General features: G+C 41.1%; 1 protein-coding gene across 1 annotated transcript in view; it reads right to left on the bottom strand.

Moving 5' to 3' along the window:
* xkr4 (XK related 4) overlaps positions 1–19394 on the bottom strand; it is a 105236-nt gene that overhangs the window by 1042 nt on the left and 84800 nt on the right. The gene's annotated exons all lie outside the window — the stretch shown is intronic.

Raw genomic sequence — 19394 nt, forward strand, 5'->3', positions numbered from 1 at the left:
CAAATCTGAAAATTTGAGCACAAAGCAAACTTGGCAGTTGGGCCAAAAGCTGAATTTTATAGTAGCTGCCCTTTTAATTCATGAGTTGGATTTTAAACTGAATTGGCAATTTAACACAGTCACACAACAGGAAGGAAAGTCCAAGAGATGAGACACACACACACACACACACACACACACACACACACACACACACACACACACACACACAGACAAATCAATCATTTTAGTAGTTTTGTGAATTTTTTAAAATGTATTCCAGTTTACTCTCTTAAATTCAAATCTGAATTACAATTTGCATATTCTCATATTCTGTAATTCAACTGTAATTTAAAAGGCATTCTCAAATCAATTCTAAATGCAACAGAACCCTGCTATACTTACACAATGATTGTTAATGGAATTGTTAATAGCTTGTGTTGCAGCCACAGTCACTGTGTCACATGCAGCCATTCTAAAATAAATGTATTAGTGATTTCACATCTAGACCCTCTGCTGTGTCACACCACACTGAGTTCTACGAGCTCTGGACATAATCGAAGCTGATAAACAGAGATGTGCTTCATTTTTATGAGACATATTGTTTTCTCTAATGCAACAGTTCTCTAATCTGATTGGAGAAGTGTTGTTCAAAGGTTGCTGATATTTCTTATATATTTATGGAATATTTATGTATGTACTACTCCACTTGTCTGTGTTCTCAGCATGTCAGTCTGTGCATTGCTTGGCAATATGCAAAGCATCATTTTTGGCTTCTTGTTGAACTATTGTCGTTGGTGGAGACAAAATGTATGTACTAAATGGCCACATTATTTATAAAAGCAAAATCACTTTCGCAATTGTGCTGTTGTACTGAATATTCAGTACAACATTACTCTCACTCATGCGAAAATGGTGGGTGCTGTTGTATTTATGCATATTGTGGCCCCCTTCAGCATATCGTGGCGCCATTTTACGGCCCTCTTCAGCCCGTTGCGGCCCTTTCGGTATGACGCACACCCCTTTTCTGCTTTTCGCGGCTCGTTCGGCCCCATTTCTCGGTCAGCCCACCGGGAAAAGTTGCGGTTCTCCCTATGCCAGTCTGCCCCTGTTTACCGCTGTGAACCACTGTTCTCTTTAAGTTTGCTGCCATGGTTACTATGTGCTTGAGATGATGGAGTGATCAGTTTCTTGCAAGACTAAGTGAGAGAGAGAGTAAAAATATTACACATCCTATCCAGTCTATTCTCACTGGAAGAAAAAAAAGTGTTACATAAAAGTTTAAGACAGACACTACAGATAAAATACTAATATAGTAACACCGTCTAGACATGTACACTACTGGGATCAGAGCACTCGGATCAGTGCTCTCGTTTCTGCAAGAGAGGTTAGAGGGGAGGCTGCAGTCGCCATATCTGCTCACCACAACACAGTGGACAGTAAGTCCCTAGGGAAGCACAATCTGATTATCAGGTTCCTTAGAGGCGCCCAGGCCATGCCTGTTCCCCTCATGGGATCTCTCTGTTGTCCTTTCATGCCTTTAGAGACCCCCCCCTTCGAGCCGCTAGAATCAGTCGAGCTCAAAGCCCTCTCATTGAAGACGGCCCACCTGATCGCGCTCGCTTCCATCAAGAGGGTTGGGGAACTGCAAGCGTTCTCTGTCAATGACACTTGCCTGGAGTTCGGTCCTGCAGACACCCATGTCGTCCTAAGACCACGACCGGGCTACGTGACCAAGGTTCCTAGCACTGCCCCGGGAGGAGGCAGACCCAGTCTTGTCGTTGCTGTGTCCGGTGCGTGCTTTTCGTACCTATATGGACCTATATGGAGAGCTTCAGATGTTCTGAGCAGCTCTATGTCTGCTTTGGTGTACAGCGGAAAGGGAACACTGTCTCCAAACTGAGGCTTTCCCACTGGGTCGTTGATGCCATCGTATTGGCCTATCACACCTAGGCCACGTTTAGTGGTTGATTTTATGTTAGCTCATGATATACAAATTATAACATACGGTGCATTTGAAAGTAAAGAAATAATATAATCTTAAATGAACAATGAGGAAGGGATGTTTGTAAAGCTCGGCTTTAATATGGTTGGTTTTATCACTCATTAACTTTTTTATCATGAATTGTCAGTCAGGCACGCAAGATATCAACACTTAGCATACAAATCTCAACAATGGCGAAATAAACAAACTCTGTATATAAAAAATACAGATGATCATTGTGATTTTACAACACAGCACTGCTATATTACAATGATTTATTGGTCCTGTTCACTGTGAAGTCAATAAATTGCAGAAATATTACTGTACAATATACTGTGAAAGTTATGCAGCTATTTGCCAGGAATTTACTGTAAACTCACACAGATCTGTTTGTCAGATATTACTGAAATAGGTGTGTAAAGGGATTAATGGAAAGGAGGAGGCGAGAACTGGCTTGACAATATAAATAATATTTTAATTAGAAACTTAAACAAAAAGACAAACACACAAAGGTGTTGGACATCTACCCGAAAATCTCTCTCTCTGTCCCACTGCAGTCTCCAGTCGGCCTATATCCCTCCCTGAGGCTTCATTAGCCTAAATAGGGGCCGGGAGTGTAGCATCACAACCCGGCCCCACCCTCCGCCCTGTCAGAAGGTGTCTTTTTTTTATATATTTTTAGTCCCTTTTCTCAAAACATGGAATGCCCAATTCCCACTACTTAGTAGGTCCTCATGTTGGCGAGGTCACTCACCTCAATTCAGGTGGTGGAGTACAAGTCTCAGTTGCCTCTGCTTCTGAGATGTCAATCCACGTATCTTATCACATGGCTTGTTGTGCATGACAACACGGAGACTCTGCATGTGGACGCTCTGCGATCCACACACAACTTACCACGTGCCCCATTGAGAGCGAATAAACCACGACCACAAGGAGGTTACCCCATGTGACTCTACCCTCCCTAGCAAACTGGGCCAGTTTGGTTGCTTAGGAGACCTGGCTGGAGTCACTCAGCACACCATGGATACAAACTCTTGACTCCAGGGGTGGTAGTCAGCATCAATCCTCGCTGAGCTATCCAGGCCCCTCTGAAATATTACACCTGTTTCTGTAACAGCCCTAGGCTTGTTAAAAAGCGGGGTAAAAGATGTTCGCGGGCCGCGGTCAGATCCTTTGTTTATCAATCAGAAGACTTTCTGCCTGTCAATGATTGGGCTTATTTACAGGGCAGCCCCAAAGTCTTCCTAGCAAGTCAGTCCACTTGCCGGCCATCTTTGGAATGCCTACACGGGCAGCTATTTTTCTATGTAAACAAGCTGCACACAAGAGTAGCTCCTACTCACTTGAATGGGGAAAGACAGAAATCTCCAAAATGGTCAAAATTGGCCAAGCTTATGACCAAAGAACATATTTCAAATCAGCAGTAAAATTTTACAACACTGGAATCATAAATTGTGCTACTTTACCACAGATTAAATGCTACAAAAATGCAATTTAACCAGATTGTACAGCTAATGTGCATGAGCGTTCTCGAGTTGATTGACAGGCGTTGTCTGTTTCTAAAAGGTGATTGGATCTTTTTGATGTAAGGCGGGACTTCTTTTGTACATCTGTTGACATCGGGCATTCCAATTTCTCCCATTAATTTTAATAGAAGTGACCCGTCTATACTTAATAGTCTCTGGTAGCCCATATATACTCAGGTCGGCTGGCAAAATGCCTAGGGGGACCTATTTCAAGCAATCTGCTCCAACACATCGGTCTTTAGCCTGTCTGTGTGCACTTGTCTTTGGCTTTGGATTGCAGGGTTTTGGAAAAAGGGGGCATGGCTAATTCAACAGCTGGTCTGGTGGAATATCTGAATATTAGTTCAATCATTAATGATAAATGAATACCAAGTGTAAATATTCTCTTCTCCTTACCTTCCAGAACTGCTAATAATCATACACAAATAATAACACGTTATGACAATGTTATGTCCTTTTTAATCATCCTTTAAAACAATGTTGTAGTCATGCAAGCAGCAAAGAGATAATCAGAAGCTTCAGTGCCAATCAGTTCCTTAAAGTTGTGTACCCACACATAAGCAATCAGCTCTTAGTGAAAAATGCTGCATTTCACATTCCTAAAATAACACCATTGTGGCCCTCTGCGATGCGAAATAGTCCTCTTGTGAAATGATGAATCTGTGTTAATTTGTGTCCAAATAAAAGTGAGTATAATTTTAATTTCAGAAAGACTGCAGGCTTTCTGTGGGTCAAAGCTTGAATTATTATTGGATTCACAAACAAAGCATTTCAGTAGTTCACAATTTAATGTAATCCTGCAGTGAGAATAGCATAAACATATGTGGCTTGCTGTCCCTGGCGGAGGGCTCAAGACTCGAGGTCTTCTGAGCTGGACCCTCGCAGCATCCGAATGGGAGGACCCTCACTGTGATTTGAACAGGACAGCCATTGCATGTATGTAAGTGGGAGGGTCTTCGCAGCGGTATGAATTGGAGGGCTTCTGGGCTAGCTGGGAAGCAACCTCGCAGAATCCAAAAGGGAAGGCCCCAAAATATGGACAAGGTTGGGCGAGCAGCCCCTTCAACCTTTTTTTGTTTTATTAGGCAAGGTGCGCTTTCTTGATTTGACAGGTTTTTGGACTGCTGTGCTTGCGCCGCTGATACAGAATGTATGTCTTGAGTATGTATATATATATATATTTTTTGGAGATGATGGATTAAAGTGGGATCCTATATAATGGAGATAGTGTGCAAGAGACTGGAAGGGCTGGATGGGAGTTAGCAGATTGAAAATGAAAATAAACACCCTCAGCGTTCAATGTGAGAGTGTGTGATTTGTGTGAGAATATTTTAGCTGTATTATACTGAGATTGCTCGGCGTGGGCCCACATGGCATGCGATGGTAGGACACTAGATTCTTGTGAAAGTGCTATATAATGCATTTTCCCTTTGCGAAAAGGGCTGAGTCCTCAAGCATGGGATCCCACGGTGTTAACAGGAAGATCCTGTGTTTTTTTGTGAACAATTCACTCTGTTTATAAGCAAGAACTCACTCTGCGATACAAATGGGTTGAGTCGTCAAGGGCGTGTAGTAGATGATATTTGAATTAAATTGATTGATGCAGAGATGTCAGCTTGTGGCGGACTGTTTAGGGACGACCTAATGCAGCCTGATTGTCAATCACTTGGTGGTGATGATTTGTTTAGTACATTTACATTTATGCATTTGGCAGACACTTTTATCCAAAGCGACTTACAGTGCACTTATAACAGGGACAACCCCTCCGGAGCAGATAGGGTCAAGGGCCTTGCTCAAGGGCCCAACAGTGGCATCTTGGTGGTGCTGGGGCTTGAACCCCCAACCTTCTGGTCAGTAACCCTGAGCCTCAACCACTGAGCCACCACTGCCCCAGTATGAGTGGCATAGTATGGGTTACAGAGCCATGGGGACTGAGACGCATGGTCGCCTGAAGGTTGAATTGTTGCTAGGTTTTTTTATGATTAACATATTTATTGATCCATACACAGAAAAGCAAAACATATATACACAGAATCAACATTTAACTCACACTCATCACCAGCAGATTTCACTGAGGGAATGGTAGCAAAAGAATCTCCCTGCTTTATATATCTAGGCAAAAGCTTCCCTGGTTTGTCCCCAGACTCAAAGAATGACTGTCTTGCCCTGAATAGCCAAAGCTCCACCTTACACAAAACAAAATTTTATTATATCTGTATTTCAATCAGGTCAGTTCTCTGAGGCCATCAGACGACATTCTGCACTTCAGCCCTACCTTGGCACTTTTAATATTCCATTCCAAATCCACGAGTTCTCGTTCTTTGGATTTTGGAACGAGTCATACTGTCATGTTCTCTGATGTCTTTTGTTTTTGTGCTTTTAAGTTGAAGTTTAGTTTAGTTCCTGTTTCCTGTTTGGTTTTGTAGTCCTTTGTGGTTTCATTTTATTATTGGTTTTACCCTGATTAGTTCTCATTCCCTGATTGTTTCCCCAGGTGTTCCTCATTCTCTTGTTTGTTCCTTTTATGTATTTAAGTCCTTGGTTTCCCTGTTTCCAATGTTTGTTCTTGCATGTTTTTGTGCTCTGTGACAGGTTTCCCGTGTTTTTCTTTATTCTGAGTTTTCTTTATGTTTATTAAATAAACTGCTGCACTTAGATCCTCATTCTCTGCCTGCTTCGTCACAGAAGAACTAACCACCATTATGGATCTAGCAGCTGTCAGAATTCTCCTCCTCAGGCAAGAGGACCGTCCAGTTGAGGATCACGTTCGTGAGTTTTTAGAGCTGGCAAATTTAGTGAACTACCCAGAATTTTCCTTGGTGGTTTTCTTCAGAGCAGGTCTCAGTAGTTCACTAAAGGAGCTGTTGCCTCCAGCGGATCCTCACTGGACGCTCCTCGAGTACGTGGAGGAGACTCTACGAGTTAGCGGCTCGCCGTTTATTGTGGGTGTAGAGGAGGAGGGCTTAACATCTCCTCCCACTGTGGTCACCCCCCAGACTTCCATGGCTCGTCCCCCCACGCATGCCACGGTCAGCGAGCCAGCACCTGTAGCCTCGACCGTCCCAGAGCCAGCGCCTGTAGCCTCGACCGTCCCAGAGCCAGCGCCTGTAGCCACGACCGTCCCAGGGCTCCGCCTCCCGAACCTCCCATGGCTCCACCTTCAGAACCTTCCACGGCTCCGTCTCCCGGGCCTTCCACCGCTCCGCCCACACAGCCTGCCATGAATCTGCCTTCCACGGCTCTGCCCGCTGAGCCTTCCACAGCTCCGCCTTCCATGGCTCCGTCTCCCGGGCCTTCCACCACTCCACCCATGCAGCCTTCCAGGAATCTGCCTTCCACGGCTCTGCCCCCTGAGCTTTCCACAGCTCTGCTTTGCACGGCTCCGCCCCCAGAGCTTTCCATGGCTCCACCACCAGAGCCTTCCCCAGCTCCGCCTTCCATGGCTCCGTCTTCTGGGCCTCCCAGGGCTCCACCTTCCACAGCTCCGCCTTCCATGGCTCTGTCTTCCGGGCCTCCCAGGGCTCCGCCTTCCACAGCACTGCCTTCCATGGCTCCACCTCCCGAGCCTCCCGACCCTGTTCCAGTCCTGTGGCCTCCTCCCAGGCCTCCTGACCCTGTTCCCGTCCTGTGGCCTCCTCCCAGGCCCCCTGACCCAGTCCCCGTCCTGTGGCCTCCTCCCAGGCCCCCTGACCCAGTCCCCATCCTTGGCCTCCTCCTAGGCCCCCTGACCCAGTCCCCATCCTGTGGCCGCCTCCCAGTCCCACTGATCCAGTCCCCGTCCTGTGGACTGCTCTGTTTGCCCCTTTTGCCCCCGTGGACTGCCTGTTTGTCCCTTGTGCCCCCTTGGACAATTTGTTTTTGTTCTTTTTGCTTTTTGGAGTGTCCAGAATCCGCTCCTTAAAGCGGGGGCTCTGTCATGTTCTCTGTCTTTTTTTTTTTGTGCTTTTATGTTGAAGTTTAGTTTAGTTCCTGTTTCCTGTTTGGTTTTTGTAGTCCTTTGTAGTTTCATTTATGATTGGTTTTCCCCGATTAGTTCTCATTCCCTGATTTTTTTTTTTTTTTTTCCGCAGGTGTTCCTCATTCTCTTGTTTGTTCCTTTTTATGTATTTAAGTCCTTGGTTTCCCTGTTTCCAATGTTAGTTCTTGCATGTTTTTGTATGCTCTGTGCCAGGTTTCCCGTGTTTTTCTTTATTCTGAGTTATCTTTGTGTTTATTAAATAAACTGCTGCATTTAGATCCTCATTCTCTACCTGCTTCGTCACACATACTGTATGATCCGACCCCTAAGAACCACCTTAAATGCCTCCCAAGCCATGCTCACAGAGGATACTGAGGACCAGTTGGTCTCATAATATAAACATTGATTTTGGTCTTTATCATTTGTTGAAATTTATGGTTTTTCAAAAGGGATACATCAGTGGCGCAGATAGGATTTTTTAACTGGGGGGACCAAGCTGTCAGCATATGATTTAAACTCAATTCGTTATTTTGCGTAATTTGGGCTTTAACTAGTGCTCAAGTAGTTACTTTGCCTAATTTGGGCTAATGATTTGCACTAAAAAGCCATTGGGGGATTCTTATTTGAAATCATGGATAAACAACAATGAACAAAGGTAAACTAAGGCCTACCTGATCACCACTAGCAATGCATGATCAGACTGTTATTTGACTAGTATGCCAATCACCTACCAAAACCATGATTTTTGGAATGTCAGTGTCCGGTCTTTCATCACTTGCTTTTGCAAAACTTTAGGGTCAGGTTGATTTGGCTTTGTATATGTCATTATCATGTCAACATCCTCTCCCTCTATGTTGCCTCCTTGTTGTTCTGTCCCTGCTTCTTCTGTCTGTAATTCTACTGTCTCTCCTTCCTCATGCTGTCTTTTTCTACTGTGGCTGCCCTCCTGCAGATCCTCACTTGACTGACTAGGGTCTGCCTCACTGTCATCAGAAATTGCCTGCAGGCCAGGAGGATAACATTTTAAATCTTATAATTTCAGTTAACCCTCTATACCTCTATAGAATTTCACAACAATGTGAAATACAACATATTCCTGAGAATTAATGGCTAAAACTACTATTTCAAATGTCTAAGAATAACTCAAAATTTTAAATTTAAGTGTTAATTACAAGTTTTTGCAATTTATAGATTAGAAATATCTTTCAAATGATGTATGACATCTTAAGAAATGTTTTTCATAGCCCATAATTTAAGAATCTATATCCTCCGTTGCTCTGTACAATAAAAAAAAACATGATTTCCTGCTATAAGAGGATGTCAAAAGTTTATGTAGGCCTTTATTTGTTGTTTGCATAAACCTTGCACCACACAAATTTACTTATTATAATTATTTTTATAGTGGCTTACACACGACAGTGAACATACCTCAGTCAATTTATACAGTACAATGGGTTAAATGATAAGATTAAATATTATTTCCTGACGACGATAAATTGTTTGATTTATCCAACCAATCTTTTTATGTTCATTCATTATTTGCCTCTGTCCACTCACCTAAATGCATAGTTATGGTCTCCACATTTTGCTGTGTTTGCTAAGTGCAAAAGCCTTTTTGCCATTATTGTCAGACTAGCTATTCCCCTTAACAAATCTAATCTGCCACATCTGGGAAAGTCAACAGCCATAGGATACTTACATTGTTTGGTTTTTGAAAAAACGAGGTGATTGTTTTTTGTCTCTTCATTGCCTTTATGTGGCATTTACAGTCGATTTTTCTCAGTTCAGAAAATCATCGACTCAGCTCAGTCATAGATGGTATATGATCACTATGGTTACCGGTCCGCTCCTACAGGCACGACTGAGGCAGCTACCTCCTCATAGGACCCCGGCAACGTCACTCAGGAGTCGTAGCACACACACACACACAGAGAGAGTGTAAACGTCGGTGGCGTGATGGCATCGTGTGTTTATTGACAACAGAACAGCATGCTGTTCTGAACCAGCACTAAATACAACATGTCCACCCCAAACATGCATTTCTTGAAGAAACACTATATCATATTTCTTACAAGTAAATAAATAAACTTCCTTTTTTTATGGGGTGCCCCAACCCATTCACATTCCACGTGGAGAGAGACAATCCACTCATATTAACATTTGACATTTTGACAAATTAGAAAAAAAACAACCACATTCCAACATTAATGCAACAATCAAACCCCGAATTCCCCCAGAACAAAAGAAACAGAAAAAAGAAAAACATGCATTAACCCTGTGTATGACAGCGCCAACTGGTGTCATCCCTCTAAACTCAAACAGTTCATGTACGCCTACGAAAGCCCCTGCAACATCTTTGCCGTCAGATTGCTCACGTCCAGTGCTTCTATAAATATTTTGTGAGACAGAATTACACAACAGAAAATAATCTATAAAACAAACTCCAGCCAACTGGAAGCATAAACACAAAGAGCATGTAGATTCATCCACATAACTGTCCCGAAGGAGTGTTATTCCAAAAAACTAACTCCAGCCACTAGGCAGAACCAGCACAAAAAGAAACAAAATAGATGCCCAGTTTCCTCAGTCAGTCAAGTGAATGTACAGTGAGTCAGGCTGCAACATAATTACACTCAGTCCATTGACTTTATGAAGGACATTGCTTGCTGTGTGCATGTCAATATTTTGCGGCCACCCTTATTATCTATTCTCAATTTGGCCAGGAACATAAGTGAAAAAGCGACCATCTGTTTCTTGCATTCCTTGAATCATTTCTCATGTTTCTCTCATGTTGAATTCGCAAAGTCTGGGAACAACAAAATGCTGTGGTTCTTCCAACAAAGTCTTCCTTTACTTCTTGCGTAGCATCTTTATCAGATGATCTCAGAAATTCGACCAGAATTGATCAGGGCCTGTCTCCCTCTGCGGATCTCTGAGCCAGAACTCTGGGAGCTCGCTCGATTTCCAGCTTATGGTCTGTTATGCCGAGCAGACTCGGGAAGAGCCCATCTAGGAATTTCACCATATCTCTGCCTTCTTCATCCTCAGGAATTCCAACAATTCGTACGTTGTTTCGCTGGTTACGATTCTCTGAGTCTTCCAACTTTTCCCAAATGTACTCCAAGTCTGCCTTGGTCGCTAGTGGGTTAGCAGCAAATTCCCTCTCTGATGACTCTGGATAATAAATCAATTTCTCAACATTCGCCACTCTTGTAACCAGTGACGAAATCATGAATTTCGCCTCCATGGCAGTGATCGATTGATGTATTACAGCAAGATCCTCCAGGTCAGCAACAACCTTAGTCAGTAATGAGGACACGTTCATCAATTGACATCAAATTTCCTTCATTTCACCATCCCGGGCTTTTGGCCTGCTGCTCAGGGGCTTCAGCTTGAGCCTGTATGTGTCTTTTAATATCTCCAGAGCCCAAGGATTTTGAATTCCTAGAACCGTTAAATATCAGGGTGTCGAATCTAACCGGTTTATGACATAAAAAGTATTAAAACTAGCAAAGTGCGCAGAGCTCGCCGTTCACACATCCGAATCTCGCATGGTGCCACGTGACTCCCTAATTGTTGCTAGATTAAATGTCGGGAACATATGTGAAACAATGCCAGTAAACATGCTTGCGTGTGCATATGAACAACGTCATTTAATGTTGGTTGTCATGAAATTAGAAGGCATCTGAATCTCAGTACCCAGATTAATACTGTAGTCTGGTGTTATAAACTTAAGCGTATGGTTTGTAGCTTTGTAGATTGTTTCCAATGTAATGCAAGTAATTTAATGACTGTGTATTATTGGCATAGGGTGACGAGTCTCATTTTGACGAGGATGTTTGAAATCATAGGAGTTTGTGCCTGAGAGTTGCTTTTAATAGATACAATAAGAGCACAGTTTGCAGTACTGTGGTGAATAAAACGACTTGTTTATATTGAGGAATTTGTAATGAATGCTACAGAACAACTGAAATAAAGTGACTTGTTTATACTGACATGTAATAAATGCAACAGAAAAATGAAATATTGGAGTATAAGCAAGGTGCCAAGCTGAATCATTCAGCGTCATTTTAAACGTCTTACTTTAACCTTGGCTAGAGCGTAAGATTATGACAGATTTTCAAACGCTTTTAAATTCATGAGCAATTAGGTTCTATGTTCGAGCTTGTTAAGAATTTAAATACAAGGATTTGGGCAAAGACTGTAAAATAAATTAGATGTTTTACCTGTGTGAATAGGCAGGAGGAGAGGAGTCAAGTTATGGTGTAGAGATGAATAGAAGTTTGTAGAAACGGTTGATTTGTGGTTAACAGGGCTAAGCAGCCTGTCGAGCTCTGCTGCGAGGAAGCGAGACACTTTGCGGAATGAATATGAATTAGTTGGGTGTGGCACGCAATCCGTCTCTCGCGGAGCCAAATTCGTCTCGTGTTTGTTTGGACAGAGGCATCTGTGATGAGCTGAGAGTGGTCAGAGTGGGAGCTGCTGCGGCAGCAATCTCACACTAAAAATGTCTGCGTTGGTTTGGAAAGAAGTTGTAGTTTAGAGCATTGGTCAATTGGAAGGAGTTTGCTGTTACATGATTGCCCCTGTGTTCGTATTGAATAAATCGCACTCCAAAGGGCACCTCGAAGGGAGAACAATTGTGATATTCATGCTAAAAGATGAAGAATTACTGAATGGATCACGCCCTAAACGAGCTGCGTGGCGAGGTAATGAAAAAAACAAAGGTTTAATGAGAAACTCAACTTAAAACAAACATAAACAAACATAGACACATACTGTATGCAATATGGTGGCGTGCGTTTCTCTCTCTCTCAAACCGGCATCTCTGGCTACCCTTTATCTCTCACACTGATCAGATGATTCAGTGCTAGCCGTGCTCCATCACGGCCCGGCCACGCCCTCCTCCTCATCACAGCTGGAAACGCTCAATGCTATGTAGAGGTATGCAGCTGTTTATATACTCTTACTCTTGCTGTGTGATTGGTTGTAATAAATGAACTCGCTTCTCCCGAACTTTGTTAATAAAACACCATTTAAACATGGACTCTCAATAAATACACTCTATTCCAAAACCAAGTAATCTACATTGTTGCCCACTGGCTGCCTTCAATGGCAGCATTGTAACTTCAATTGAACCTCATAAGTAACTGATTCGGAATGCTGTACGTAGGCAGCAAACCATGTAGCGTTATTACTAAAATCACCTTTGATTTCAATATAGATAACGCGAAAGGAACAAGGCAATACCTTACATTTACATTTACATTTACGCATTTGGCAGACGCTTTTATCCAAAGCGACTTACAGTGCACTTATTACAGGGACAATCCCCCCGGAACAACCTGGAGTTAAGTGCCTTGCTCAAGGGCACAATGGTGGTCGCCGTGGGGTTCGAACCAAGGACCTTCTGATTAACAGCCCTGTGACATTAATAGGCATACATATATAAAACACGTTCATTTTGGGTTAGTCAGTTTTTCATTATTTTGAATGAAATCACTTTTTAGTATTGAATGAAATACGTTTATTTTTTCCGCCATCTTTGAAATTCCATTTTTCTGGAATTACCTCTGTGAAGGATACATGTGATACTACCATAAAATTTGGCCTAAACAAGGTATCATAGAAGAAAGCATAATTAAGTTGACTACCTTTTGGAACAGCTTTCATGTCGTGATCACCTATCATGCCTTCAAATGCTACTTACAGAGGCAGCTCACTAGGTTTTGAAGCAGAGCAAATGTAACCAGTATCTCACAGGCTGTGACAGATAGATTTGCCATTTATATGCCATTCATATTCAAATGAACTGTGCATAATGGACATTCTACACCAAACAAAGCAGATGGTCGATGTTAAAATCTTCATTGATAAGACAGCACTTATAATAGTGAATATGCACCCTGGGCATCTATTTCATTAATCTACAGACCAAATAATAGCACAGATACTGAATCTGAACCCTTCTTATCATGGGAAAGGACTGTATGATGTTGACTCTCCCAGAGTGAGTGCTGAGCATTGGTCATGTCTGCTAAGGAGTTCCTTTGTGTAACATCATCTAAATGTGATTAAATATAGCAGCAGGACTACACAGGACGAGGGGTAGGCAATAGACTTTACAGCAGAAGTCACCAATTAGTGGACCAAAGTTTCAGGTTTGATGCATCCATCCATCCATCTGTCTGTCCGTCTATCTATCCAACATCTAGTGTTCATGTTTATACTCTGAGGTTGTGTGTGTTTTATAAAGGCTTATTTACGTGTTTAACCCACTTAGATTAAATTTGTCCTATTAGTAACTGAGTGAGCTGAGGGCTTATAATGACTACTTTGCAAAGTGGGGTAATTAACTGACAGAGGCCAGGCTGTAATTCTAATTTTGTGGGATATTTGGCCTGCAGTTTGCTCCACCGCTCTATACGAAAGTGAGGGTGCATGTAATCCTCCCTCCCTTGTATCCTGTGCACGTGCAGCGCATCCTGAGGAGTCGGTCACCACGGGAACCTACCATGGTTCAGTGTGTGAGACTGCAAGAGAGGTGACGTAATGCTCCTCGCTGCTCCTGCTCATGAAGGCTGCAGTAATTTGGAGAGGGGAGAAGAACACAGGCGGAATGTGTGTGTGTTGTGTGTTTACAGGAAGTGTAGTAGCGGCAGGATTTTGAAAACCACAGCATCACTGCAGTATCGTCTTCATCTCCTTCTATTTGTAGCTCATGTTCATCGTGAAATCCTAGCAAGAGAGCTCTGTTTAAGAGGTGTCAAAATGCCCCGATATCCTTCAGGATAAGATCTTCTTTGTTCTTCGTTCAAGAGTAAAAAAAAGAATCAGCCAATCAACGGTACACTATTTGTGAACATTCAGACACTGGCCACACCCCTGTGGGAGGCATTTAGAAATATATTTAAATATGAGCACGCTACATGTAAAAACATTAACTAATGTGACATTAAAATGTGTTCTCAATGAGTTTATGCCTCATTCTATTATTAGAATTCAAACTAGAACAGAAAATGTGCTTTTTTTAGCCACTCAATGATGATTTAAAGTAATATACTGTATATGCAGTAGAAAATTAGCAATTTGTCTCGTTTACGTTCTGAATTCATGAGGCTAATGCGCTAACATGCTATATGTGGCCATACTATGTGCCGATTACACTCTGTTATTGTAAATCATGATGACACTGATACAACTGCAAAAATTGGTGTATAAAAGAGTGTTCATGGGGAAAATACAGATAAAAGAATGATGATAGGCATACCTTACTTTGGGTAGATGTGTGAATGGCTTTCACTTCAGAAGGCACATGAGTGAAGCAGCATATTAAAAAAAGAGTGAATGGGCACTTAAACTAGTTAAACAAAACAAAAAATGCATGACATGTTCTTGAAAAATGTCTTTACGCAAACAATTGTACAGATGTAGGTACATTTGCAGCAGCTCACGTTTAACAAGCCAGCTTAACAACCATATAAAGAAAAATATCCATAGACCCACTGGCTCTTCAAATCCTTTAACATAAAAGGAATAGCTTATCCAAAATGAAAATTCTTTCATAATTTACTCAAAACCTCATTTATACTGTTATTTTTCTTATGGAGCAAATGTAACATTTTTAAACCAAAATGAAGGCTATTCATTGAAAATCTCCCCCTCCACTGCCAACATGATAGCACAGTAATTTTATCATGTTATGGCTGGATTACACAACTTTTAAAATCTAAACAGCTCACCTGCAGAAACACATGCACTCCCATTTAAGGAGCCGCATGGCAGATGTAATCAAACATGGAACTGGCTGCTGTTGTTGTTGCTGCTGCTATTCTGTGTTCCAAGTCACAAAAGAATGGGCAAAACCCATTTGATTGTGGTCTTGGGTTAGAAGAACCGGCCAGTATGGATTCTAGGGACTGCAGCGTAAGGTGAGTGATATTAAAAGTTAAACTTTACTTGAGAACTTGTTTGCCATCTTCTTGAGCTTTGTGGTACGCATGCTGGATTTCCATTGGCTGCTCACCGTATGACTTCACATTTGAGCCGTGGAGCATCATACGCAACAAAATTTTCTCTGTAGTATTGGATCGTCAGCTCAAAAATATCAATACCAATCCTCTAGATGCAATCATAGACAGAGGGTAAGGAATAAGAATCTGTATCCATCAAATCACATGTGCTCCGACTTTCTGACTCCGACTTTCTCAAAATCTGTAAACTGGAGCCGACTAGCGCTGACTAGCACCAAAGTCGTGTAGTCTAATCCAGCCTTAAGTTTGAATGTTCTAACAAGTCTGATCCAATGAGCCAAATTCAGGACAAGTGCCACCATGCAGCCAGTGCTCATGCCCCAAAAAATGCCCACACTGTGCCTTTGACGTCACATCCCTTTTCATATATGGCTAGTACAGGGAGAGACTACATTTGCGCAGAAGTGTGAAATAATGCTGTTTTGGTCTCAGTACTGTTATGTTTAGGGTTTGTGTAAGGACAATATTAACTAGGGTTAGGTTTTATGTTAAGATGAGAATTATATAAATGCAATTACTACTCAAATGGTGCCAAAAATTGGACACGCTGTTCCTTTCATGTCACATTCATTCAAATAACTAAGTAGAAGATCGCAGTTTTGCTCTGTTGAGTATGCGCATGACTTTAGTTATACAGCCACAAGGAGACAGTAAAGACATCCAAAAAGCAAGTTGCTCTACAGTATCTGATTATGGTGTTTATATTAACTGCAGGTTAATTAATTGCTATTTTGATTTGCAGATTGTTGAGCCACAATTTGCCTGTGACCTGGACTTTTGCACCCACCTGTGTAAATATGCTGGGGGAAATTGTTCGATACCTCCACAGAGAAGACCTTCAAGACTTTTGAGATCATATTTGCATCAGCCAACATGTACAACAAGGCTTTAGTTGTTTTGCCAAATGTGTTTTAAATAAATTATTGGTGCTAAACATTTTAAGAGAACTAGTTTTGACTTGTAGATCAAAATTTAAATCAAATGTTGTTTTATAATGTTAAGTGTTGTTGAAAACCCTCAGGGAGGAGACAGAGAGAAACAGAACTATCTGCATGCCATTTACAAGTTTCTACAGCATTAAAGAAACAAACTGCTTTATAATCATAAAAATGTTTAAATCACAGTAAATTTAAAACAGATCATTTCAAGAGACAAGGTTTTTTGACATACAATTTGTCATCATACACAACATAAAAATCGCTTTTCGCCATGTTGGCGATCTGTCACACTGATGGTGCGCACTAATATGGGCAGATTCATTTCTGCTCAGAAATTTCTCAATGAGGGCTTGTTGCAGTACAATATTTGACCACAGATTTCCATTGGAACAATGAGGGGCGCTGTTGAGTTTGGCAAGGCAGCAGACTCTATGCCCCACGTGCTTGAACAACTTTATCAAACACTATGTAACGGGGCTTTTAGCTACTTTACGACGTAAGCTGCGTTCACACTGCCAGTGACAAATCGACCTCATCTCATTCATTTTAAATGAGAGCTGGCGACTTCTGGCAACACGAAAGAAGGCGACCATTGGGGACCGGATATGGGCGTGCCAGCGACACAACAAAGTTGAGAAATGTTTAACTTTATGCAAATAAAGAGCTAGTTTCAGGAGTGACAGCCAATACGAGAGAAGATGGTGGAGCTCATGTGATCCTAATGTTTTTATAATAATATTAATTTGAAAGAAACAATGCTGATTAGACTCTCCATACACACAGCGAAAAGGTAGCTGGTAGTGTGAACGCAGCTTTAGAAATAGGATCAAAACTTATACTAGGCCTGCCTATAAATTCATATGTCAGTATTTTGAACACATTTACGGGCAAACAAATTACATTATTGCCCTACCTGCCAATATAGACATGCCTGATTGGCTATGTGGATGGTATCTAGCCCTTTCTTCATGATTGGTTCAGTGATTATTTCAAAATCCATGCCAAAAAACTCAATGACTGTAAAACTGAATTATTTGGAGTGCTTTCTCTCTCAGTAAAAGAGTAATGGGAGACCTTAGAACACGGAAAGCAAAAAGAGCTAGCGGAATAAAATAATTTTTATTTACAATATCCACCTACGTTGAAGACAGTTCATAAGGGACCATCTAAAAGTCCACAAACTTTGCTAAAACGTTGCAATGTTCTAACTTAAACACTGTTATTACAAAAAATTCAAATAAATAAATATATAAATATATCGAAATGATAAAGGTTCCACTTGCTGCCAATGAATATACTGACTTACAGGTGAGATTTTAACAGTGTGTTCAATTATATGGATATATATTATTAAATTATTTTAGAAAAAAAAAAGAAAATCTAAAATTAATCAAGATGTTATTTTTTTTAGCCTACTACAACATTTAGAATATGAAAATAATATCTTGGTGAATTTCAGTTATTGTGAATTTTTTTTTTTAATAAAAGTGTTTAAGCTAGAGATGAATCAACTGAATGAATGTTTGGAAACCAACTTTTTAGATGGTCCCTTACACACAAACTGTCAAGGTGGATATTGTACACAAAAGTAACTTTATCCCATTAGCCTTTTTTGCCTTCTGTGTTCTAAAGTCTCCCGTTACTGTTTTACTGTGTGAGAAATCAATCCAATTGATTACGTTTTTCAAACAGTGAGCTATTGGCATGGATTTTGAAATAACCTCGCAAGTGGGCACTGAACCAATCATGAAGAATGGACTAGGTATCATCCAGACAGCCAATCAGGTGAGAAGCTATGGTACCTAAACTTTCAGTTTAAACTGACTTGTCATTGTGTTTTCTGAACTGTTGTGTTGTTTCTGGATTTGATGTTGTGTTATCCAATTTGATCTGTATTTTGATTTGCTGTTGTGTTTTAAAATGTATTGTTGTTTCTCTGAATTGTTATTATGTTTATGGATTTGCCATTATGTTTTAAAATGTGTTGTTTTACTTTGCACTTCACAGCACCATAGTAATTTCTGCATCATTAGAGTAACCAAACAGAATTGCAAATAAATAGATTTTCCCAAATACAAATACCCATCTGCCATTAGTTGGTAAACAGATAGCCTTGCACCAAACTCAGTCGATTGAATGAGCCATTGTTCCTATGCCGGGTGTGTCGGAATGCTCAAAAATGTATGAACTGTACACTACATACAGTATGAATGATAGAGTATATAGTACTTATAGATTTCTATCCATCTAATTGCATGAAAGGGAAAAAGTGTTCAAAATACAGTAAAAACAAAAAAAAAAACAGATGCTTCCTGTAGTTTTGATCAAAACAGTTAACAGGAAGGTATATTTTATGAGCAAAGCTTTTTCCTGTGTAGAAGTGTTGCAGGAAATGGTCAGGCTGAGTGGCCCATTTATGTGAGCAGTTAGAGAGTTTGATGGTAAAGACTATTTTTGGCAGGGGTCCAAAGTGAGGGCATGTAAGGGGAAATACTGAGGAAAAATGAGATCTTAATGACTGACAGTCAAGGAGAGTCCCTGCTGTAGTAAAATAATAGCTGGCCTAGGCTGGACATTAGGTGGTTGACCAGCAAACTGCAAAAACCAAGATACAATGAAAGTGAATGGTGATGAGGCTAACATTCTTCCCAACATCTCCTTTGGTGTTCCACAAAATAAATAAAGTAATAAAGACGGTCTATCCACTGTAAAATGTAAGATTTTTAAGGCAATCAGATTGCATGTTTTTTAACCCTTAAACGCATACATCGGGTCTTTCCACCCCCTGTACCTCATCCATTTTTTGGAGTTCTGCCCAAACCTTTTCAGTCACAATTCTTCAGTCTCTCTCTTATAAATAGTGTAACACAAAAAATTTCAAAATTCCAATTTATTTTTTTTAATAATGGTTTAAGTACCAAAAGTGTATAGGGTCTTTAGAGACCCGAGGTATGTAATGTCCTTTGGCACATCCAT

The sequence above is a fragment of the Xyrauchen texanus genome, chromosome 9 (genome assembly GCF_025860055.1).
Source record: "Xyrauchen texanus isolate HMW12.3.18 chromosome 9, RBS_HiC_50CHRs, whole genome shotgun sequence".
Lineage (NCBI taxonomy): Eukaryota > Metazoa > Chordata > Actinopteri > Cypriniformes > Catostomidae > Xyrauchen > Xyrauchen texanus.